This window comes from Olea europaea, chromosome 1 (genome assembly GCF_002742605.1).
Source record: "Olea europaea var. sylvestris chromosome 1, O_europaea_v1, whole genome shotgun sequence".
NCBI classification, from domain to species: Eukaryota; Viridiplantae; Streptophyta; class Magnoliopsida; order Lamiales; family Oleaceae; genus Olea; species Olea europaea.
In genome coordinates this window covers 12,988,579-13,014,280 of record NC_036237.1, presented here as the reverse complement: position 1 = coordinate 13,014,280, position 25,702 = coordinate 12,988,579, and positions in this window count along the sequence as shown.

The following is a 25,702-nucleotide window of genomic DNA, read 5'->3' as shown; positions in this document are numbered from 1 at the left end:
AAATGTAGCAACCGTTTTAGATTGAACTCACAGCTTTACCATGATGTATGAGGGATTTCGGGTATTTTTTCGAAGAACGAGCACTTGCATATTTGGATTGTCGGCGTTCCAAAAATTGAGCGTAACTTTTGCACACAGTTTCCGTTTTGGGCCCATAAGTACTTTTCGGAAATGTATTGACCGTTTTGGATTGGACTCACAGCTTTGCCGTGACATATGAGGGATTTCGGGAGTTTTTTTTTGACGAATGAGCACTTGCATATTTGGATTGTCCACGTTCGAAGAATTGAGCATAAATTTTGCACGCGGTGTCCATTTTGGGCCCGTAAGTACTTTTTGAAAATGTAGCGACAGTTTTGGATTGAACTCACAGCTTTTCCATGACGTATAAAGGATTTTGGTCATTTTTTTGAAGAACGAGCACTTATATATTTGGATTGTCGACGTTCGAAGAAGTGAGCGCAACTTTTGCACACGGTGTCCGTTTCGAGCCCATAGGTAGTTTTCAAAAATGTATCGACCATTTTGGATTGAACTCACCGCTTTGCTGTGATGTATGAGGGATTTGGGGCATTTTTTTCTTTCGAAGAACGAGCACTTGCATATTTGAATTGTCGGCGTTCGAAGAATTGAGTGTAACTTTTGCACACGGTTTCCGTTCTGGGCCCAAAGTACTTTTCAAAAATGTAGCGACCATTTTGGATTGAACTCACCACTTTTCTGTGACGTATGAGGGATTTTCTGCATTTTTCTTTCGAAGAATGTGTACTTTCATATTTGGATTGTCGGCGTTTGAAGAATTGAACGTAACTGTTGCAAATGGTGTCCGTTTTGGGCCCATAAGTACTTTTCGAAAATGTAGCGGCCGTTTTGGATTGAACTCACAGCTTTACCGTGATGTATGAGGAATTTCGGGCTTTTTTACAAAGAATGAGCACTTGCATATTTAAATTGTCGGCGTTAGAAGAATTGAGCGTAACGTTTGCACACAGTTTCCGTTCTGGGCCCATAAGTACTTTTCAAAAATGTAGCGACCGTTTTGGATTGAACTCACCGCTTTTTTATGACGTATGAGGGATTTCACACATTTTTCTTTCGAAGAATGAGTACGTTCATATTTGGATTGTCGGCGTTCGAAGAATTAAGCGTAACTATTGCACAAGGTGTCCGTTTTGGGCCCATAACTACTTTTCGAAAATGTAGCGATCGTTTTGGATTGAACTCACTACTTTACCATGACATATGAGGGATTTTGGGCATTATTTTCGAAGAACGAGTACTTGCATATTGGATTGTCGGCGTTCGAAGAATTGAGCGTAACTTTTGCACACGTTGTTGGTTTTGGGCCCATAAGTACTTTTCGAAAATGTAGAGACCATTTTGGATTGAACTCACAACATCATCGTGACGTAGGAGGGATTTTGACCATTTGTTTTTCGAAGAACGAGCACTTGCATATTTGGATTGTCGACGTTCGAAGAATTGAGCAAAACTTTTCCACACGGTGTCCGTTCTGGGCCCATAAGTAATTTTTGAAAATGTAACGATCATTTTGGATTGGACTCACCGCTTTTCTGTGACGTATGATGGATTTTGGGGATTTTTCTTTTGAAGAACGAGCTCTTGCATATTTTGATTGTTGGCATTCGAAGAATTAAGCGTAACTTTTGCACACGGTTTTCGTTTTGGGCCCATAAGTACTTTTCAGAAATGTAGCGACCCTTTTGGATTGAACTCACGACATCGTCATGACGTAAGAGGGATTTCGACCGTTTGTTTTTTGAAGAACGAGCACTTGCTTATTTGGATTGTCGACGTTCGAAGAATTGAGCTCAACTTTTGCACACGGTGTTCGTTCTGGGCCCATAAGTACTTTTCAAAAATGTAGCGACCGTTTTGGATTGAACTCACTGCTTTTCTATGACGTATGAGGATTTTCACGCATTTTTCTTTCGAAGAACGAGTACTTTCATATTTGGATTGTCGACGTTCGATGGATTGAGTGTAATAGTTGCACACGATTTTTGTTCTGGGCCATTAAGCACTTTTCAGAAATGTAGCGACCATTTTGGATTGAACTTATGGCATCGCCGTGACGTAAGAGGGATTTTGATCATTTGTTTTGGTGGAACGAGCACTTGTATATTTGGATTGTCGGCGTTCGAAGAATTGAGCGTAACTTTTGCACACGGTGTTGGTTTTGGGCCCCTAAGTACTTTTCGAAAATGTAGAGACCATTTTGGATTGAACTCACAACATCATCGTAACGTAAGAGGGATTTTGACCGTTTGTTTTTCGAAGAACGAGCACTTGCATATTTGGATTGTCGACGTTCGAAGAATTGAGCAAAACTTTTGCACACGGTGTCCGTTCTGGGCCCATAAGTAATTTTTGAAAATGTAACGATCATTTTGGATTGGACTCACCGCTTTTCTGTGACGTATGATGGATTTTGGGCATTTTTCTTTCGAAGAACGAGCTCTTGCATATTTTGATTGTTGGCATTCGAAGAATTAAGCGTAACTTTTGCACACGATTTTCGTTTTGGGCCCATAAGTACTTTTCAGAAATGTAGCGACCCTTTTGGATTGAACTCATGACATCGTCATGATGTAAGAGGGATTTCGACCGTTTGTTTTTTGAAGAACGAGCACTTGCTTATTTGGATTGTCGACGTTCGAAGAATTGAGCTCAACTTTTGCACACGGTGTTCGTTCTGGGCCCATAAGTACTTTTCAAAAATGTAGCGACCGTTTTGGATTGAACTCACCGCTTTTCTATGACGTATGAGGATTTTCACGCATTTTTCTTTCGGAGAACGAGTACTTTCATATTTGGATTGTCGACGTTCGATGAATTGAGTGTAATAGTTGCACACGATTTTCGTTCTAGGCCATTAAGCACTTTTCAGAAATGTAACGACCATTTTGGATTGAACTTATGGCATCGCCGTGACGTAAGAGGGATTTTGGTCATTTGTTTTGGTGGAACGAGCACTTGTATATTTGGATTGTCGGCGTTCGAAGAATTGAGCGTAACTTTTGCACACGATTTCTGTTTTGGGCCCATAAGTACTTTTCGAAAATGTAGTGACCATTTTGGATCGAACTCACAGCTTTGTCGTGACGTATGAGAGATTTCAGGAGTTTTTTTTGACGAACGAGCACTTGCATATTTGGATTGTCCACGTTCGAAGAGTTGAGCGTAAATTTTGCACGCGGTGTCCATTTTGGGCCCGTAAGTACTTTTCGAAAATGTAGCGACAGTTTTGGATTGAACTCACAGCTTTTCCATGACGTATGAGGGATTTCGGTCATTTTTTTGAAGAACGAGCACTTATATATTTGGATTGTCGACGTTCGAAGAAGTGAGCGCAACTTTTGCACACGGTATCCGTTTCGAGCCCATAAGTATTTTTCAAAAATGTAACGACCATTTTGGATTGAACTCACCGCTTTGCCATGATGTATGAGGGATTTGGGGCATTTTTCTTTCGAAGAATGAGCACTTTCATATTTGAATTGTCGGTGTTTGAAGAATTGAGTGTAACTTTTGCACACGGTTTCCGTTCTGGGCCCAGAACTACTTTTCAAAAATGTAGCGACCGTTTTGGATTGAACTCACCGCTTTTCTGTGATGGATGAGGGATTTCACGCATTTTTCTTTCGAAGAACGAGTAGTTTCATAATTAGATTGTCGACGTTCGAAGAATTGAGCTCAACTTTTGCACACGGTGTCCGTTCTGGGCCCATAAGTACTTTTCAAAAATGTAGCGATCGTTTTTTGGATTGAACTCATGGCACCGTCGTGATGTAAGAGGGATTTTGGGTGTTTGGTTTATGAAGAACGAGCACTTGAATATTTGGATTGTCAGCGTTCGAAGAATTGAGCGTAACTTTTGCACACTATGTCCGTTTTGGGCCCATAAGTACTTTTCGAAAATGTAGCGACCGTTTTGGATTGAACTCACAGCTTTACCGTGACGTATGAGGGATTTTGGGGGTTTTTTTCAAAAATGAGCACTTGCATTTTTGGATTGTCGGCGTTCGAAGAATTGAGCGCAACTTTTGCACACGGTGTCCGTTTTGGGCCCATAAGTACTTTTCAAAAATGTACCGACCGTTTTGGATTGAACTCATAGCTTTACCGTGACGTTTGAGGGATTTTGGGCATTTTTTCAAAGAATGAGCACTTGAATATTTGGATTGTCAGCGTTCGAAGAATTGAGCGCAACTTTTGCACACGGTGTCCGTTTTGGGCCCATAAGTACTTTTCAAAAATGTACCGACCGTTTTGGATTGAACTCATAGCTTTACCGTGACGTTTGAGGGATTTTGGGCATTTTTTCAAAGAATGAGCACTTGAATATTTGGATTGTCGGTGTTCGAATAATTGAGCACAACTTTTGCACACGGTTTCCGTTTTGGGCACATAAGTACTTTTCGAAAATGTAGCGACCATTTTGGATTGAACTCATGGCATCATCGTGATGTAAGAGGGATTTCGGCCGTTTGTTTTTTGTGGAATGAGCACTTGTATATTTGGATTGTCCGTATTCGAAGAATTGAGCGTAACTTTTGCACACGGTTTTCGTTTTGGGCCCATAAGTATTTTTTGAAAATGTAGTGACCGTTTTGGATTGAACTCGCAGCTTTGCCTTGACGTATGAGGGATTTTGGGAGTTTTTTTCGAAGAACGAGCACTTGCATATTTGGATTGTCCACGTTCAAAGAATTGAGCGTAACTTTTGCGCACGGTGTCCGTTTTGGGCCCGTAAGTGCTTTTCGAAAATGTAGCAATAGTTTTGGATTGAACTCACAGCTTTACCATGACGTATGAGGGATTTCGGTCATTTTTTATGAAGAATGAGCACTTATATATTTGGATTGTCGACGTTCGAAGAAGTGAGCGCAACTTTTGCACACGGTGTCCATTTCGAGCCCATAAGTACTTTTCAAAAATGTAGCAACCATTTTGGATTGAACTCACCGCTTTGCCATGAGGTATGAGGGATTTGGGGCATTTTTCTTTCCAAGAACGAGCACTTGCATATTTGAATTATTGGCGTTCGAAGAATTGAGCGTAACTTCTGCAAACAGTTTCCGTTCTGGGCCTATAAGTACTTTTCAAAAATGTAGCGACCATTTTGGATTGAACTCACCACTTTTCTGTGACGTATGAGGGATTTCACTTATTTTTCTTTCGAAGAACGAGTACTTTCATATTTGGATTGTCGGCGTTCGAAGAATTGAGCGTAACTGTTGCAAACAGTGTCCGTTTTGGGCCCATAAGTACTTTTCGGAAATGTAGCGACCGTTTTGGATTGAACTCACAGCTTTACCGTGACGTATGAGGGATTTCGGACATTTTTTTCGAAGAACGAGCAGTTGCATATTTGGATTGTCGGCGTTCGAAGAATTGAGCGTAACTTTTGCACACGGTGTTCGTTTTGGGCCCATGAGTACTTTTCGAAAATGTAGCGGCCGTTTTGGATTGAACTCACGACATCGTCATGACATAAGAGGGATTTGACCGTTTGTTTTTCGAAGAATGAGCACTTCCATATTTGGATTGTCGACGTTCGAAGAATTGAGCGTAACTTTTGCACACGGTGTCCGTTCTGGGCCCATAAGTAATTTTTGAAAAAGTAGCAATCATTTTGGATTGAACTCACAACTTTTCCATGATGTATGAGGGATTTCGGGCATTTTTCTTTCGAAGAACGAGCCCTTGCATATTTTGATTGTCGGCGTTCGAAGAATTGAGCGTAACTTTTGTACACGATTTCCGTTTTGGGCCCATAAGTACTTTTCAGAAATGTAGGGACCCTTTTGGATTGAACTCATGGCATCGTCATGATGTAAGAGGGATTTTGACCATTTTTTTTTTGAAGAACGAGCACTTGCTTATTTGAATTGTCGACGCTCAAAGAATTGAGCTCAGCTTTTGCACACGGTGTCCGTTCTGGACCCATAAGTACTTTTCAAAAATGTAGCGATCGTTTTGGATTGAACTCACCGCTTTTCTATGATGTATGAGGGATTTCACACATTTTTCTTCCGAAGAACAAGTATTTTCATAATTGGATTGTCGACCTTCGAAGAATTGAGCGTAACTGTTGGACACGATTTCCGTTTTGGGCCATTAAGTACTTTTCAGAAATGTAGCGACCTTTTTGGATTGAACTCATGGCATCGCCATGACGTAAGAGGGATTTCGACCACTTGTTTTTTGAAGAATGAGCACTTGCATATTTGGATTTTGGCGTTCGAAAAATTGAGCGTAGCTTTTGCACATGGTGTCCTTTCTAGGCCCATAAGTACATTTCAAAAATGTACCGACCGTTTTCGATTGAACTCACGGCACCGTCATGATGTAAGAGGGATTTCGTGTGTTTGGTTTATGAAGAATGAGCACTTGCATATTTGGATTGTCGGCGTTTGAAGAATTGAGCGTAACTTTCGCACACGGTGTCCGTTTTGGGCCCGTAAGTACTTTTCAAAAATGTAACGACCGTTTTGGATTGAACTCACAGCTTTACTTTGATGTATGAGGGATTTTGGCGACTTTTTTCGAAAACGGGCACTTGCATATTTGGATTGTCGGCGTTCGAAGAATTGAGCATAACTTTTGCACACGGTGTCCGTTTTGGGCCCATAAGTACTTTTCAAAAATGTAGAGACCGTTTTGGATTGAACTCACCGCTTTTATGTGACGTATGAGGGATTTCGCATATTTTTCATTCGAAGAACGAGTACATTCATATTTGGATTGTCGGTATTCGAAGAATTGAGCGTAACTGTTGCAAACAGTGTCCGTTTTGGGCCCATAAGTACTTTTCAAAAATGTAGAGACCGTTTTGGATTGAACTCACCGCTTTTATGTGACGTATGAGGGATTTCGCATATTTTTCATTCGAAGAACGAGTACATTCATATTTGGATTGTCGGTATTCGAAGAATTGAGCGTAACTGTTGCAAACAGTGTCCGTTTTGGGCCCATAAGTACTTTTCAAAAATGTAGAGACCGTTTTGGATTGAACTCACCGCTTTTATGTGACGTATGAGGGATTTCGCATATTTTTCATTCGAAGAACGAGTACATTCATATTTGGATTGTCGGTATTCGAAGAATTGAGCGTAACTGTTGCAAACAGTGTCCGTTTTGGGCCCATAAGTACTTTTCAAAAATGTAGAGACCGTTTTGGATTGAACTCACCGCTTTTATGTGACGTATGAGGGATTTCGCATATTTTTCATTCGAAGAACGAGTACATTCATATTTGGATTGTCGGCATTCGAAGAATTGAGCGTAACTGTTGCAAACAGTGTCCGTTTTGGGCCCATAAGTACTTTTCAAAAATGTAGCGACCGTTTTGGATTGAACTCATGGCATCGCCATGACGTAAGAGGGATTTCGACCATTTGTTTTTTGAAGAATGAGCACTTGCATATTTGGATTGTCGGCGTTCGAACAATTGAGAGTAACTTTTGCACGCGATTTCCGTTTTGGGTACATAAGTACTTTTCGAAATTGTAGCGACCGTTTTGGATTGAACTCACTGCATCATCGTGATGTAAGAGGGATTTCGGCCATTTGTTTTTTGTGGAACGAGCACTAGTATATTTGGATTGTCAGCGTTCGAAGAATTGAGCGTAACTTTTGCACACGGTTTCCATTTTGGGCCCATAAGTACTTTTCAAAAATGTAGTGAACATTTTCGATTAAACTCACAGCTTTGCCATGATGTTATGATGGATTTTGGGAGTTTTTTTCGACGAACGAGCACTTGCATATTTGGATTGTCAACGTTCGAAGAATTGATCGTAACTTTTGCACACGGTGTCCATTTTGGCCCCATAAGTACTTTTCGAAAATGTAGCGACAATTTTGGATTGAACTCACAGCTTTACCATGACGTATGAGGGATTTCGGTTATTTTTTTTTGAAGAACGGGCACTTATATATTTGGATTGTCGGCATTTGAAGAAGTGAGCGCAACTTTTGCACACGGTGTCCGTTTCGAGCCCATAGGTAGTTTTCAAAAATGTAGCGACCATTTTGGATTGAACTCACTGCTTTGTCATGACAAACGAGGGATTTCGGGCATTTTTCTTTCAAAGAACGAGCACTTGCATATTTGGATTGTCGGCGTCCGAAGAATTGAGCGTAACTTTTGCACACGATTTTCGTTCTCGGCCCATTAGTACTTTTCAAAAATGTAGCGACCGTTTTGGGTTGAACTCACCACTTTTCTGTGACGTATGAGGGATTTTGCACATTTTTCTTTCGAAGAACGAGTACTTTCATATTTGGATTGTTGGCGTTCGAAGAATTGAGCGTAACTGTTGCAAACGGTGTCCGTTCTCGGCCCATTAGTACTTTTCAAAAATGCAGCGATCGTTTTGGATTGAACTCACGGCTTTTCTATGACGTATGAGGGTTTTCACACATTTTTCTTTCGAAGAACGAGTACTTTCATATTTTGATTGTCGACGTTCGAAGAATTGAGCGTAACAGTTGCACACGATTTTCGTTTTGGGCCATTAAGCACTTTTCAGAAATGTAGCGACCATTTTGGATTGAACTCACGGCATTGCCGTGACGTAGGATGGATTTCGGCCATTTGTTTTTTGTGGAACGAACACTTGTATATTTAGATTGTCGGCGTTCGAAGAATTGAGCGAAACTTTTGCACACAATTTTCCTTTTAGGCCATAAGTACTTTTCGAAAATGTAGTGACCGTTTTGAATTGAACTCACAGCTTTGCCGTGACGTATGAGGGATTTCGAGAGTTTTTTGAAGAACGAGCACTTGCATATTTGGATTGTCCACGTTTGAAGAATTGAGTGCAAATTTTTCACACGGTGTCCGTTTTGGACCCGTAAGTACTTTTTGAAAATGTAGCGACAGTTTTGGATTGAACACACAGCTTTTTTTTGAAGAACGAGCACTTATATATTTGGATTGTCGGCGTTCGAAGAAGTGAGCGCAACTTTTGCACACGGTGTCCGTTTCAAGCCCATAAGTATTTTTCAAAAATGTAACGACCATTTTGGATTGAACTCACCACTTTGCCATGATGTATGAGGGATTTGGCGTATTTTTCTTTCGAAGAACGAGTACTTGCATATTTGAATTGTCGGTGTTCGAAGAATTGAGCGTAACTTTTGCACACGGTTTTCGTTCTGGGCCCATATGTACTTTTCAAAAATGTAGCGATCATTTTGGATTGAACTCACCACTTTTCTGTGAAGTATGATGGATTTCGGGTATTTTTCTTTCGAAGAATGAGTACTTTCATATTTGGATTGTCGGCGTTCGAAGAAATGAGCGTAACTGCTGCAAACGGTGTTCGTTTTGGGCCCATAAGTACTTTTCGAAAATGGAGCGACCATTTTTGATTGAACTCACAGCTTTACCTTGACATATGAGGGATTTCAGGCATTTTTTATGACGAACAAGCACTTGCATATTTGGATTGTCAGCGTTCGAAGAATTGAGCGTAACTTTTGCACATGGTGTTCATTTCGGGCCCATAAGTACCTTTCGAAAATGTAGCGACCGTTTTGGATTGAACTCACGACATCGTCGTGATGTAAGAGGGATTTTGACCGTTTGTTTTTCGAAGACCGAGCACTTGCATATTTGAATTGTCGGCGTTCGAAGAATTGAGCGTAACTTTTGCACACAGTGTCCGTTCTGGGCCCATAAGTAATTTTTGAAAATGTAGCGATCACTTTTTATTGAACTCGCCTCTTTCATGAAGTATGATGGATTTCGGGCATTTTTCTTTTGATGAACGAGCTCTTGCGTATTTTGATTGTAGACGTTCGAAGAATTGAGCGTAACTTTTGCACATGGTTTTTGTTTTGGGCCATAAGTACTTTTCAGAAACGTAGCGACCCTTTTGGATTGAACTCACGGCATCCTCATGATGTAAGAGGGATTTCAATCATTTAGTTTTTGAAGAACGAGCACTTGCTTATTTGGATCGTCGACATTCAAAGAATTGAGCTCAACTTTTGCACACGGTGTCCGTTCTGGGCCCATAAGTACTTTTCAAAAATGTAGGGACTGTTTTGGATTGAACTCACCATTTTGTTGTGATGTATGAGGGATTTGGGGCATTTTTCTTTCGAAGAACGAGCACTTTCATATTTGAATATTCAGCGTTCGAAGAATTGAGCGTAACTTTTGCACACGATTTTCGTTCTATGCCCATAAGTACTTTTCAAAAATGTAGCGACCGTTTTGGATTGAACTCACCGCTTTTCTGTGACGTATGAGGGATTTCGTGCAATTTTATTTCGAAGAATGAGTACTTTCATAATTGGATTGTCGGCGTTCAAAGAATTGAGCGTAACTGTTGCAAACGGTATCCGTTTTGGGCCCATAAGTACATTTCGGAAATGTAGCGCCCGTTTTGAATTGAAATCACAGCTTTATCGTGATGTATGTGGGATTTCGGGCATTTTTTCGAAGAACGAGCACTTGCATATTTGGATTGTGGGCGTTCGAAGAATTGAGCGTAACTTTTACACACGGTGTTCCTTTTGGGCCTATGATACCTTTCGGAAATGTAGCGACCGTTTTGGATTGAACTCACGACATCGTCGTGACGTAAGAGGGATTGTGACCGTTTGTTTTTCGAAGACCAAGCACTTGCATATTTGAATTGTCGGCGTTCGAAGAATTGAGCGTAACTTTTGCACACGATGTCCGTTCTGGGCCCATAAGTAATTTTTGAAAATGTAGCGATCACTTTTTATTGAACTCACCACTTTTCCGTGACGTATGATGGATTTCAGGCATTTTTATTTCGAAGAACGAGCTCTTGCATATTTTGATTGTCGGCGTTCGAAGAATTGAGCTTAACTTTTGCACACGATTACCATTTTGGGCCAATAAGTTCTTTTCAGAAACATAGCGACCCTTTTGGATTGAACTCACGGCATCGTCATGACGTAAGAGGGATTTCAATTGTTTGTTTTTTGAAGAACGAGCACTTGCTTATTTGGATTGTCGACGTTCGAAGAATTGAGCTCAACTTTTGCACACGATGTCCGTTCTGGGCCCATAAGTACTTTTCAAAAATGTAACGACCATTTTGGATTGAACTCATCACTTTTCTATGATGTATGAGGGATTTCACGCATTTTTCTTTCGAAGAACGAGTACTTTCATATTTGTATTGTTGGCGTTCGAAGAACTGAGCGTAACTATTGCACACGATTTCTATTTTGGGCCATTAAGTACTTTTCAGACATGTAGCTTAGATTTTGGATTGAACTCATGGCATCGCCGTGATGTAAGAGGGATTTTGACCGTTAGTGTTTTGAAGAACGAGCACTTGCATATTTGGATTGTGGACGTTCGAAGAATTGAGCGTAACTTTTGCACACGATTTCCGTTTTGGGCCCATAAGTACTTTTCGGAAATGTAGAGACCATTTTTTATTGAACTCACACATCGTCGTGACGTGAGAGGGATTTTGTACATTTGTCTTTCGAAGAATGAGCAGTTACATAGTTAGATTATCGACATTCGAAGAATTGAGCGCAACTTTTGCACACGATGTCCGTTCTGGGCCCATAAGTACTTTTCGAAAATGTATCGACCGTTTGGGATTGAACTCACGGCACCGTCGTGATGTAAGAGGGATTTTGAGTGTTTGGCCTATGGAGAACGAGCACTTACATAATTGGATTATCGGCATTCGAAGAATTGAGCGTAACTTTTGCACACGGTGTCCGTTTTGGGCCCATAAGTACTTTTTGAAAATGTAGCGACCGTTTTGGATTGAACTCACAGCTTTACCGTGACGTATGAGGGATTTTGGGGTTTTTTTTTCCAAAAACAGCACTTGCACATTTGGATTGTCGGCGTTCGAAGAATTGAGCATAATTTTTGCACACGGTCTCCGTTTTGGGTCCATAAGTACTTTAAAAAAATGTGGCGACTATTTTGGATTGAACTCACAGCTTTACCGTGATGTATGAGGGATTTCGGGCATTTTTTTTCAAAGAACGAGCACTTGCATATTTGGATTGTGGGCGTTCGAAGAATTAAGCGTAACTTTTGCACACGGTGTTCCTTTTGGGCCCATGAGTACTTTTCGGAAATGTAGCGACCATTTTAGATTGAACTCACGACATCGTGGTGACATAAGAGGGATTTTGACCGTTTGTTTTTCGAAGAATGAGCACTTGCATATTTGGACTGTCGGCATTTGAAGAATTGAGCGTAACCTTTGCACACGGTGTCTGTTCTGAGCCCATAAGTAATTTTTGAAAATGTAGCGATCATTTTGGATTGAACTCACCACTTTTCCGTGACGTATGATGGATTTCGAGCATTTTTATTTCGAAGAACGAGCTCTTGCATATTTCGATTGTCGGCGTTCGAAGAATTGAGCGTAACTTTTGCACACGATTACCATTTTGGGCCAATAAGTTCTTTTCAGAAATGTAGCGACCCTTTTGGATTGAACTCACGGCATCGTCATGACGTAAGAGGGATTTCGATTGTTTGTTTTTTGAAGAATGAGCACTTGCTTATTTGGATTGTCGACGTTCGAAGATTTGAGCTCAGCTTTTGCACACGATGTCCGTTTTGGGCCCATAAGTACCTTTCAAAAATGTAACGACCATTTTGGATTGAACTCACCACTTTTCTATGACGTATGAGGGATTTCACGCATTTTTCTTTCGAAGAACGAGTACTTTCATATTTGTATTGTCGGCGTTCGAAGAACTGAGCGCAACTATTGAACACGATTTCCGTTTTGGGCCATTAAGCACTTTTCAGAAATGTAGCGACGATTTTGGATTGAACTCACGGCATCGTCGTGACGTAAGAGGGATTTCGACCGTTAGTGTTTTGAAGAACGAGCACTTTCCTATTTGGATTGTGGACGTTCGAAGAATTGTGCGTAACTTTTGCACACGATTTTCGTTTTGGGCCCATAAGTACTTTTCGGAAATGTAGAGACCATTTTTTATTGAACTCACACATCGTCGTGACGTGAGAGGGATTTCGTACATTTGTTGTTCGAAGAATGAGCAGTTACATAGTTGGATTGTTGACATTCGAAGAATTGAGCGCAACTTTTGCACACGGTGTCCGTTCTGGGCCCATAAGTACTTTTCGAAAATGTATCGACCATTTTAGATTGAACTCACAGCACCGTCGTGATGTAAGAGGGATTTTGAGTGTTTGGTCTATGAAGAACGAGCACTTACATAATTGGATTATCGGCATTCGAAGAATTGAGCGTAACTTTTGCGCACGGTGTCCGTTTTGGGCCCATAAGTACTTTTTGAAAATGTAGCGACCGTTTTGGATTGAACTCACAGCTTTACCGTGACATATGAGGGATTTTGGGGGTTTTTTTCCAAAAACAGCACTTGCATATTTGGATTGTCGGCGTTCGAAGAATTGAGCACAACTTTTGCACACGGTCTCCGTTTTGGGCCCATAAGTACTTTTAAAAAATGTATCGACTATTTTGGATTGAACTCACAGCTTTACCATGATGTATGAGGGATTTGGGGCATTTTTTTCGAAGAACGAGCACTTGCATATTTGGATTGTCGGTGTTCGAAGAATTGAGCGTAACTTTTGCACATGGTTTCCGTTTTGGGCCCATAAGTACTTTTCGAAAATGTAGCGATCATTTTGGATTGAACTCACAGCATCATCGTGACGTAAGAGGGATTTCTACCATTTGTTTTTTCTGGAACGAACACTTGTATATTTGGATTGTCGGCATTCGAAGAATTGAGCATAACTTTTGCACATGGTTTCCGTTTTGGGGTGACCATTTTGGATTGAATGCACAACTTTGCCGTGACGTATGAGGGATTTCGGGAGTTTTTTTCGAAGAATGAGCACTTGCATATTTGGATTTTCCGCGTTCAAAGAATTGAGCGTAACTTTTGCACAAGGTGTCTGTTTTGGGCCCATAAGTACTTTTCGAAAATGTAGCGACCGTTTTGGATTGAACTCACAGCTTCACCATGACGTATGAGGGATTTCGGTCATTTTTTTTAAAGAACAAGGAGTTATTTATTTGGATTGTCGGCGTTCGAAGAAGTGAGCGCAACTTTTGCACACGGTGTTCGTTTTGGGCCCATAAGTAGTTTTCAAAAATGCAGCGACCATTCTGGATTGAACTCGCCACTTTGCCATGACGTATGAGGGATTTGGGACATTTTTCTTTCGATGAATGAGCACTTGCATATTTGAATTGTCGGGGTTCGAAGAATTGAGCATAACTTTTGCACACGATTTTCGTTCTGGGCCCATAAGTACTTTTCAAAAATGTACCCACCGTTTTTGATCAAACTCACCGATTTTCTATGACGTATGAGGGATTTCAAGCATTTTTTTGAAGAACGAGCACTTGCATATTTGGATTGTCGACGTTCGAAGAATTGAGCGCAACTTTTGCACACGGTGTTCGTTTTGGGCCCATAAGTACTTTTCAAAAATGTAGCAACCGTTTTGGATTGAACTCACGACATCGTCGTGACGTAAGAGGGATTTTGACCGTTTGTTTTTCGAAGAACGAGCACTTGCATATTTGGATTGTTGACATTCGACGAATTGAGCGTAACTTTTGCACACGGTATCCGTTCTGGGCCCATACGTAATTTTTTAAAATGTAGCGATCATTTTGGATTGAACTCACCTCTTTTCCATGATGTATGATGGATTTTGGGTGTTTTTCTTTCGAAGAATGAGCTCTTGCGTATTTTGATTGTCGGCGTTCGAAGAATTGAGTGTAAGTTTTGCACACGATTTTTGTTTTGGGCCCATAAGTACTTTTCAGAAACGTATCGACCCTTTTGGATTGAACTCATGGCATCATCATGACGTAAGAGGGATTTCGACCATTTGTTTTTTGAAGAACGAGCACTTGCGTATTTGGATTGTCGATGTTCGAAGAATTGAGCTCAACTTTTGTACACGGTGTCCGTTCTGGGTCCATAAGTACTTTTCAAAAATGTGGCGACCATTTTAGATTGAACTCACTGCTTTTCTATGACGTATGAGGGATTTCACGCATTTTTCTTTCGAAGAACGAGTACTTTCATATTTGGATTGTCGGCGTTCGAAGAATTGAGCGTAACTGTTGCACATGATTTTCGTTTTTGGCCATTAAGTATTTTTCAGAAATGTAGTGGCCATTTTGGATTGAACTCACGGCATCGCCATGACGTAAGAGGGATTTCGACCGTTTGTTTTTTGAAGAACGAGCACTTGCATATTTGGATTGTTGGCGTTCGAAGAATTGAGCGTAACTTTTGCACACGGTTTCTGTTTTGGGTCCATAAGTACTTTTCGAAAATGTAGCAACCATTTTTGATTGAACTCACGCATCGTCGTGATGTGAGAGGGATTTCGACCATTTGTCTTTCGAAGAACGAGCAGTAGCATAGTTGGATTGTCAGCATTCAAAGAATTGAGCGCAACTTTTGCACACGGTGTCCGTTCTAAGCCCATAAGTACTTTTCGAAAATGTACCGACCATTTTGGATTAAACTCACGGGACCATCGTAACGTAAGAGGGATTTCGGGTGTTTGGTTTATGAAGAACGAGCACTTGCATATTTGGATTGTCGGCGTTCGAAGAATTGAGTGTAACTTTTGCACACGGTGTCCATTTTGGGCCCATAAGTACTTTTCAAAAATGTAGCAACCGTTTTGGATTGAACTCACAGCTTTAACGTGACGTATGAGGGATTTTTGGTATTTTTTCAAAGAATGAGCACTTGCATATTTGGATTGTCGACGTTCGAAGAATTGAGCTTAGCTTTTGCACACGGTTTCTGTTTTGGGCCCATAAGTACTTTTTGGAAATGTAGTGACCGTTTTGGATTGAACTCACAGCTTTCCCGTGACGTATGAGGGATTTTGGGAGTATTTTTTGACGGACGAGCACTTGCACATTTGGATTGTCCACGTTCGAAGAATTGAGCTTAACTTTTGCACACGATGTCCATTTCGGGACCATAAGTACTTTTCGAAAATGTAGCGACAGTTTTGGATGGAACTCACAGCTTTACCATGATTCATGAGGGATTTCGGTCAGTTTTTTGAAGAACGAGCACTTATATATTTGGATTGTCGGCATTCGAAGAAGTGAACGTAAAATTTACACACAGTGTCCGTTTTGAGCCCATAGGTAGTTTTCAAAAATGTAGCGACCATTTTGGATTGAACTCACCGCTTTGCCACGACGTATGAGGGATTTGGGGCATTTTTCTTTCGATGAATGAGCACTTGCATATTTGAATTGTCGGCGTTCGAAGAATTGAGCGTAACTTTTGCACACGATTTTCGTTCTGAGCCCATAAGTACTTTTCAAAAATTTACCCACCATTTTTGATCGAACTCACCGATTTTCTATGACGTATGAGGGATTTCGGGCATTTTTTCGAAGAACGAGCACTTGCATATTTGAATTGCCGACGTTTGAAGAATTGAGCGCAACTTTTGTACACAGTATTCGTTTTGGGCCCATAAGTACTTTTCAGAAATGTAGAAACCGTTTTGGATTGAACTCACGACATCGTCGTGACGAAAGAGGGATTTTGACCATTTGTTTTTCGAAGAACGAGCCCTTGCATATTTGGTTTGTCGACATTCGAAGAATTGAGCGTGACTTTTACACACGGTATCCATTCTGGGCCCATACGTAATTTTTGAAAATGTAGCGATCATTTTGGATTGAACTCACCTCTTTTCCATGATGTATGACGGATTTTGGGTGTTTTTCTTTCGAAGAATGAGCTCTTGCGTATTTTGATTGTCGGCGTTCGAAGAATTCAGTGTAAGTTTTACACACGATTTTTGTTTTGGGCCCATAAGTACTTTTCAGAAACGTATTGACCCTTTTGGATTGAACTCATGGCATCGTCATGACGTAAGAGGGATTTCGACCATTTATTTTTTGAAGAACGAGCACTTGCTTATTTGGATTGTCGATGTTCGAAGAATTGAACTCAACTTTTGCACACGGTGTCCGTTCTGTGTCCATAAGTACTTTTCAAAAATGTAGCGACCGTTTTGGATTGAACTCACCACTTTTCTATGACGTATGAGGGATTTCACGCATTTTTCTTTCGAAGAACGAGTACTTTCATATTTGGATTGTCGGCGTTCGAAGAATTGAGCGTAACTGTTGCACACGATTTCCGTTTTGGGCCATTAAGTATTTTTCAGAAATGTAGTGGCCATTTTGGATTGAACTCACGGCATCGCCATGACGTAAGAGGGATTTTGACCGTTTGTTTTTTGAAGAACGAGCACTTTCATATTTTGATTGTTGGCGTTCGAAGAATTGAGCGTAACTTTTGCACACGGTTTCCGTTTTGGGTCCATAAGTACTTTTCGAAAATGTAGCAACCATTTTGATTGAACTCACGCATCGTCGTGATGTGAGAGGGATTTCGACCATTTGTCTTTCGAAGAACGAGCAGTAGCATAGTTGGATTGTCAGCATTCAAAGAATTGAGCGCAACTTTTGCACACGGTGTTCGTTCTAAGCCCATAAGTACTTTTCGAAAATGTACCGACCATTTTGGATTGAACTCACGGCACCATCGTAACGTAAGAGAGATTTCGGGTGTTTGGTTTATGAAGAACGAGCACTTGCATATTTGGATTGTCTGCGTTCGAAGAATTGAGCGTAACTTTTGCACACGGTGTCCATTTTGGGCCCATAAGTACTTTTCGAAAATGTAGCAACCATTTTGGATTGAACTGACAGCTTTACCGTGATGTATGAGGGATTTTTGGTATTTTTTCAAAGAACGAGCACTTGCATATTTGGATTGTCGACGTTCGAAGAATTGAGCGTAACTTTTGCACACAGTTTCTGTTTTGAGCCCATAAGTACTTTTTGGAAATGTAATGACCGTTTTGGATTGAACTCACAGCTTTGCCGTGACGTATGAGGGATTTTGGGAGTTTTTTTTGACGGACGAGCACTTGCACATTTGGATTGTCCACGTTCGAAGAATTGAGCATAACTTTTGCACACGATGTCCATTTTGGGCCGATAAGTACTTTTCGAAAATGTAGCGACAGTTTTGGATTGAACTCACAGCTTTACCATGATGCATGAGGGATTTCGGTCATTTTTTTTGAAGAACGAGCACTTATATATTTGGATTGTCGGCATTCGAAGAAGTGAACACAAATTTTACACACAGTGTCCGTTTTGAGCCCATAGGTAGTTTTCAAAAATGTAGCGACCATTTTGGATTGAACTCACCGCTTTGCCACGACGTATGAGGGATTTGGGGCATTTTTCTTTCGATGAATGAGCACTTGCATATTTGAATTGTCGGCGTTCGAAGAATTGAGCGTAACTTTTGCACACGGTTTCCGTTATGGGCCCGTAATTACTTTTCAAAAATGTAACGGCCGTTTTGGATTGAACTCACCACTTTTCTATGACGTATGAGGAATTTCGTGCATTTTTCTTTCGAAGAATGAGTACTTTCATATTTGGATTGTCGACGTTCGAAGAATTGAGCGTAACGGTTGCACACGGCGTCCGTTTTGGGCCCATAAGTACTTTTCAAAAATGTAGCGGCCATTTTGGATTGAACTCACTGCTTTACCGTGACGTATGAGGGATTTCGGGCATTTTTTTTGAAGAACGAGCACTTGTATATTTGGATTGTTGACGTTCGAAAAATTGAGCGTAACTTTTGCACACGGTGTTCACTTCGGGCCCATAAGTACTTTTTAGAAATGTAGCGACAGTTTTGGATTGAACTCATGACATCGTTGTAATGTAAGAGGGATTTTGACCATTTGTTTTTCGAAGACCGAGAACTTGCATATTTGAATTGTCAGCGTTCGAAGAATTGAGTGTAACTTTTGCACACGGTGTCCGTTCTGGGCCCATAAGTAATTTTTGAAGATCTAGCGATCATTTTGGATTGAACTCACCGCTTTTTCGTGATGTATGATGGATTTCGGGCATTTTTCTTTCGAAGAACGAGCTCTTGCATATTTTGATTGTCGACGTTCGAAGAATTGAGCGTAACTTTTGCACACGGTTTTTATTTTGGGCCCATAAGTACTTTTCAGAAACATAGCGACCCTTTTGGATTGAACTCACGGCATCCTCATGATGTAAGAGGGATTTTGATCATTTGTTTTTTGAGGAACAAGCACTTGCTTATTTGGATTGTCGACGTTCGAAGAATTGAGCTCAACTTTTGCATACGGTGTCCGTTCTGGGCCCATAAGTACTTTTCAAAAATGTAGCGATCGTTTTTGATTGAACTCGCTGTTTTTCTATGACGTATGAGGGATTTCATGCATTTTTCTTTCGAAGAACGAATACTTTCATATTTGGATTGTCGGCATTCGAAGAATTGAGCGTAACTGCTGCACAAGATTTCCGTTTTGGGCCATTAAGTATTTTTCAGAAATGTAGTGGCCATTTTGGATTGAACTCACGGCATCGCCATGACGTAAGAGGGATTTCGACCATTTGTTTTTTGAAGAACGAGCACTTGCATATTTTGATTGTTGGCGTTCGAAGAATTGAGCGTAACTTTTGCACACAGCTCTCGTTTTGGGTCCATAAGTACTTTTCGAAAATGTAGCAACCATTTTTGATGGAACTCACGCATCGTCGTGATGTGAGAGGGATTTCGACCATTTGTCATTCGAAGAACGAGCAGTAGCATAATTGGATTGTCAGCATTCGAAGAATTGAGCACAACCTTTGCACACGGTGTCCGTTCTAAGCCCATAAGTACTTTTCGAAAATGTACCGACCATTTTGGATTGAACTCACGGCACCATCGTGACGTAAGAGGGATTTCGGGTGTTTGGTTTATGAAGAACGAGCACTTGCATATTTGGATTGTCGGTGTTCGAAGAATTGAGCGTAACTTTTGCACACGGTGTCCGTTCTAAGCCCATAAGTACTTTTCGAAAATGTACCGACCATTTTGGATTGAACTCACGGCGCCATCGTGACGTAAGAGGGATTTTGGGTGTTTGGTTTATGAAGAACGAGCACTTGCATATTTGGATTGTCGGTGTTCGAAGAATTGAGCGTAACTTTTGCACACGGTGTCCATTTTGGGTCCATAAGTACTTTTCAAAAATGTAGCAACCGTTTTGGATTGAACTCACAGCTTTACCGTAACGTATGAGGGATTTTTAGTATTTTTTCAAAGAACGAGAACTTGCATATTTGGATTGTTGACGTTCGAAGAATTGAGCGTAACTTTAACACACGGTTTCTGTTTTGGGCCCATAAGTACTTTTTGGAAATGTAGTGACCGTTTTGGATTGAACTCACAGCTTTGCCGTGACGTATGAGGGATTTTGGGAGTTTTTTTTTGACGGACGAGCACTTGCACATTTGGATTGTCCACGTTCGAAGAATTGAGCATAACTTTTGCACACGATGTCCATTTTGGGCCGATAAGTACTTTTCGAAAATGTAGCGACAGTTTTGGATTGAACTCACAGCTTTACCATGACGCATGGGGATTTCGCCCATTTTTTTGAAGAACGAGAACTTATATATTTGGATTGTCGGCATTCGAAGAAGTGAACGCAAATTTTACACACAGTATCCGTTTTGAGCGCATAGGCAGTTTTCGAAAATGTAGCGACCATTTTGGATTGAACTCACCGCTTTGCCATGACGTATGAGGGATTTGGGGCATTTTTCTTTCGAAGAATGAGCACTTGCATATTTGAATTGTCGGCTTTAGAAGAATTGAGCGTAACTTTTGCACACGGTTTCCGTTATGGGCCCGTAAGTACTTTTCAAAAATGTAACGGCCGTTTTGGATTGAACTCACCACTTTTCTATGACGTATGAGGAATTTCACGCATTTTTCTTTCGAAGAATGAGTACTTTCATATTTGGATTGTCGACGTTCGAAGAATTGAGCGTAACGGTTGCACACGGTGTCCGTTTTGGGTCCATAAGTACTTTTCAAAAATGTAGCGACCATTTTGGATTGAACTCACTGCTTTACCGTGACGTATGAGGGATTTCGGGCATTTTTTTCGAAGAACGAGCACTTGTATATTTGGATTGTCGACGTTTGAAGAATTGAGTGTACCTTTTGCACACGGTGTTCACTTCGGGCCCATAAGTACTTTTCAGAAATGTAGCGACAGTTTTGGATTGAACTCATGACATCGTCGTGACATAAGCGGGATTTTGACCATTTGTTTTTCGAAGACCGAGCACTTGCATATTTGAATTGTCAGCGTTCGAAGAATTGAGGGTAACTTTTGCACACGGTGTCCGTTCTGGGCCCATAAGTAATTTTTGAAAATCTAGCGATCATTTTGGATTGAACTCACCGCTTTTTCGTGAAGTATGATGGATTTCGGGCATTTTTCTTTCGAAGAACGAGCTCTTGCATATTTTGATTGTCGACGTTCGAAGAATTGAGCGTAACTTTTGCACGCGGTTTTCGTTTTGGGCCCATAAGTACTTTTCAGAAACGTAGCGACCCTTTTGGATTGAACTCGCGGCATCCTCATGATGTAAGAGGGATTTTGATCGTTTGTTTTTTGAGTAACAAGCACTTGCTTATTTGGATTGTCGACGTTCGAAGAATTGAGCTCAACTTTTGCATACGGTGTCCGTTCCGGGCCCATAAGTACTTTTCAAAAGTGTAGCAACCATTTTTGATTGACCTCACCATTTTTCTATGACGTATGAGGGATTTCATTCATTTTTCTTTCGAAGAACGAATACTTTCATATTTGGATTGTCGGCGTTCGAAGAATTGAGCGTAACTGTTGCACACGATTTTTGTTTTGGTCCATTAAGTATTTTTCAAAAATGTAGTGGCCATTTTCGATTGAACTCACGGCATTGCCATGACGTAAGAGGGATTTCGACCGTTTATTTTTTGAAGAACGAGCACTTGCATAGTTGGATTGTTGGCATTCGAAGAATTGAGCGTAACTTTTGCACACGGTTTCCGTTTTGGGTCCATAAGTACTTTTCGAAAATGTAGCAACCATTTTTGATTGAACTCACGCATCGTCGTGATGTGAGAGGGATTTCGACCATTTGTCTTTCGAAGAACGAGCAGTAGCGTAGTTGGATTGTTAGCATTCGAAGAATTGAGCGCAACTTTTGCGCATGGTGTTCGTTCTAAACCCGTAAGTACTTTTCGAAAATGTACCGACCATTTTGGATTGTACTCACGGCACCATCGTAACGTAAGAGGGATTTCGGGTGTTTGGTTTATGAAGAACGAGCACTTGCATATTTGGATTGTCGGCGTTCGAAGAATTGAGCGTAACTTTTGCACATGATTTCTGTTTTGGGCCCATAAGTACTTTTTGGAAATGTAGTGACCGTTTTGGATTGAACTCACAGCTTTGCCGTGACGTATGAGGGATTTTGGGAGTTTTTTTTGACGGACGAGCACTTGCACATTTGGATTGTCCACGTTCGAAGAATTGAGCGTAACTTTTGCACACGATGTCCATTTTGAGCCCATAAGTACTTTTCAAAAATGTAGCTACAGTTTTGGATTGAACTTACAGCTTTACCATAACGCATGAGGGATTTCGATCATTTTTTTTGAAGAACGAGCACTTATATATTTGGATTGTCGGCATTCGAAGAAGTGAACGGAAAATTTACACACAGTGTCCGTTTTGAGCCCATAGGTAGTTTTCAAAAATGTAGCGACCATTTTGGATTGAACTCACCGCTTTGCCACGACGTATGAGGGATTTGGGGCATTTTTCTTTCGATGAATGAGCACTTGCATATTTGAATTGTCGGCGTTCGAAGAATTGAGCGTAACGTTTGCACACAATTTTCGTTCTGGGCCCATAAGTACTTTTCAAAAATGTACCCACCGTTTTTGATCGAACTCACCGATTTTCTATGACGTATGAGGGATTTCGGTCATTTTTTCGAAGAACTAGCACTTGCATATTTGGATTGTCGACGTTCGAAGAATTGAGCGCAACTTTTGTAAACGGTGTTCGTTTTGGGCCTATAAGTACTTTTCAGAAATGTAGCGACCGTTTTGGATTGAACTCACGACATCGTCGTGATGTAAGAGGGATTTTGACCGTTTGTTTTTCTAAGAATGAGCACTTGCATATTTGGATTGTCGACATTCGAGGAATTGAGCGTAACTTTTGCACACGGTATCCGTTCTGGGCCCATACGTAATTTTTGAAAATGTAGCGATCATTTTGGATTGAACTCGCCTCTTTTCCATGATGTATGATGGATTTTGGGTGTTTTTCTTTCGAAGAATGAGCTCTTGCGTATTTTGATTGTCGGCGTTCGAAGAATTCAGTGTAAGTTTTGCACACGATTTTTGTTTTGGGCCCATAAGTACTTTTCAGAAACGTATCGACCCTTTTGGATTGAACTCATGGCATCATCATGACGTAAGAGGGATTTCGACCATTTATTTTTTGAAGAACGAGCACTTGCTTATTTGGATTGTCGATGTTCGAAGAATTGAGCTCAACTTTTGCACACGGTGTCCGTTCTGGGTCCATAAGTACTTTTCAAAAATGTAGCGACCGTTTTGGATTGAACTCACCGCTTTCCTATGACGTATGAGGGATTTCACACATTTTTCTTTCGAAGAACGAGTACTTTCATATTTGGATTGTCGGCGTTCGAAGAATTGAGCGTAACTGTTGTACACGATTTCCATTTTGGATTGAACTCACAGCTTTCCCGTGATGTATGAGGGATTTCAGGCATTTTTTTGGAAGAACAAGCACTTGCATAATTAGATTGTCGGCCTTCGAAGAATTGACCGTAACTTTTTCACATGGTGTTCGTTTTGGGCCCATGAGTACTTTTTGAAAATGTAGCGACCGTTTTGGATTGAACTCACGACATCATCGTGACATAAGAGGGATTTTGACCGTTTGTTTTTCGAAGAACGAGCACTTGCATATTTGGATTGTCGGCGTTCGAAGAATTGAGCGTAACTTTTGCACACGGTGTCCGTTCTGGGCCCATAAGTAATTTTTGAAAATGTAGCGATTATTTTGGATTGAACTCACCACTTTTCCATGATGTATGAGGGATTTCGAGCATTTTTCTTTCGAAGAATGAGCCCTTGCATATTTTGATTGTCGGCGTTCGAAGAATTGAGTGTAACTTTTGCACACTATTTCCGTTTTGGGCCCGTAAGTACTTTTCAGAAATGTAGTGACCCTTTTGGATTGAACTAATGGCATCGTCATGACGTAAGAGGGATTTCGACCATTTATTTTTTGAAGAACGAGCACTTGCTTATTTGAATTATCGACGTTCGAAGAATTGAGCTCAGCTTTTGCACATGGTGTCCGTTCTGGGGCCATAAGTACTTTTCAAAAATGTAGCGACCGTTTTGGATTGAACTCACCGCTTTTCTATGACGTATGAGGGATTTCACGCATTTCTCTTTCGAAGAACGAGTACTTTCATAATTGGATTGTCGACGTTCGAAGGATTGAGCGTAACTGTTGGATACGATTTCAGTTTTGGGCCATTAAGCACTTTTCAGAAATGTAGCGACCTTTATGGATTGAACTCACGGCATCGCCGTGACGTAAGATGGATTTCGACCTTTTGTTTTTCGAAGAATGAACACTTGCATATTTAGATTGTTGGCGTTCGAAGAATTGAGCGCAACTTTTGCACACGGTGTCCTTTCTAGGCCCATAAGTACTTTTCGAAAATTTACAGACCGTTTTGGATTGAACTCACGGCACCGTCGTGACGAAAGAGGGATTTCGGGTGTTTGGTTTATGAAGAATGAGCACTTTGCATATTTGGATTGTCGACGTTCGAAGAATTGAGCGTAACTGTTGCACACGATTTCCATTTTGGGCCATTAAGCACTTTTTAGAAATGTAGCGACCTTTTTGGATTGTACTCACGGCATCACCGTGACATAAGAGGAATTTTGACCATTTGTTTTTTGAAGAACGAGCACTTGCATATTTGGATTGTTGGCGTTCGAAGAATTGAGCGTAACTTTTGCACACGATTTCCGTTTTGGGTCCATAAGTACTTTTCGGAAATGTAGCGACCATTTTTGATTGAACTCACGCATCGTCATGATGTGAGAGGGATTTTGACCATTTGTCTTTTGAAGAATGAGTAGTTGCATAGTTAGATTGTCGGCATTCGAAGAATTGAGCACAACCTTTGCACACGGTGTCCGTTCTAGGCCCATAAGTACTTTTCGAAAATGTACCAACCGTTTCGGATAGAACTCACGGCACCGTCGTGAAGTAAGAGAGATTTCGGGTGTTTGGTTTATGAAGAATGAGCACTTGCATATTTGGATTGTCGGCGTTCGAAGAATTGAGCGTAACTTTTGCACACGGTGTCCGTTTTGGGCCCATAAGTACTTTTCGAAAATGTACCGACCGTTTTGGATTGAACTCACAGCTTTACCGTGACGTATGAGAGATTTTGGGGGTTTTTTTCGAAAATGAGCACTTGCATATTCGAATTGTCGGCGTTCGAAGAATTGAGCGCAACTTTTGAACACGGTGTCCGTTTTGGGCCCATAAGTACTTTTCAAAAATGTAGCGACCGTTTTGGATTGAACTCATAGCTTTACCATGACGTATGAGGAATTTCAGGCATTTTTGGAATAACGAGCACTTGCATATTTGGATTGTCGGCGTTCGAACAAT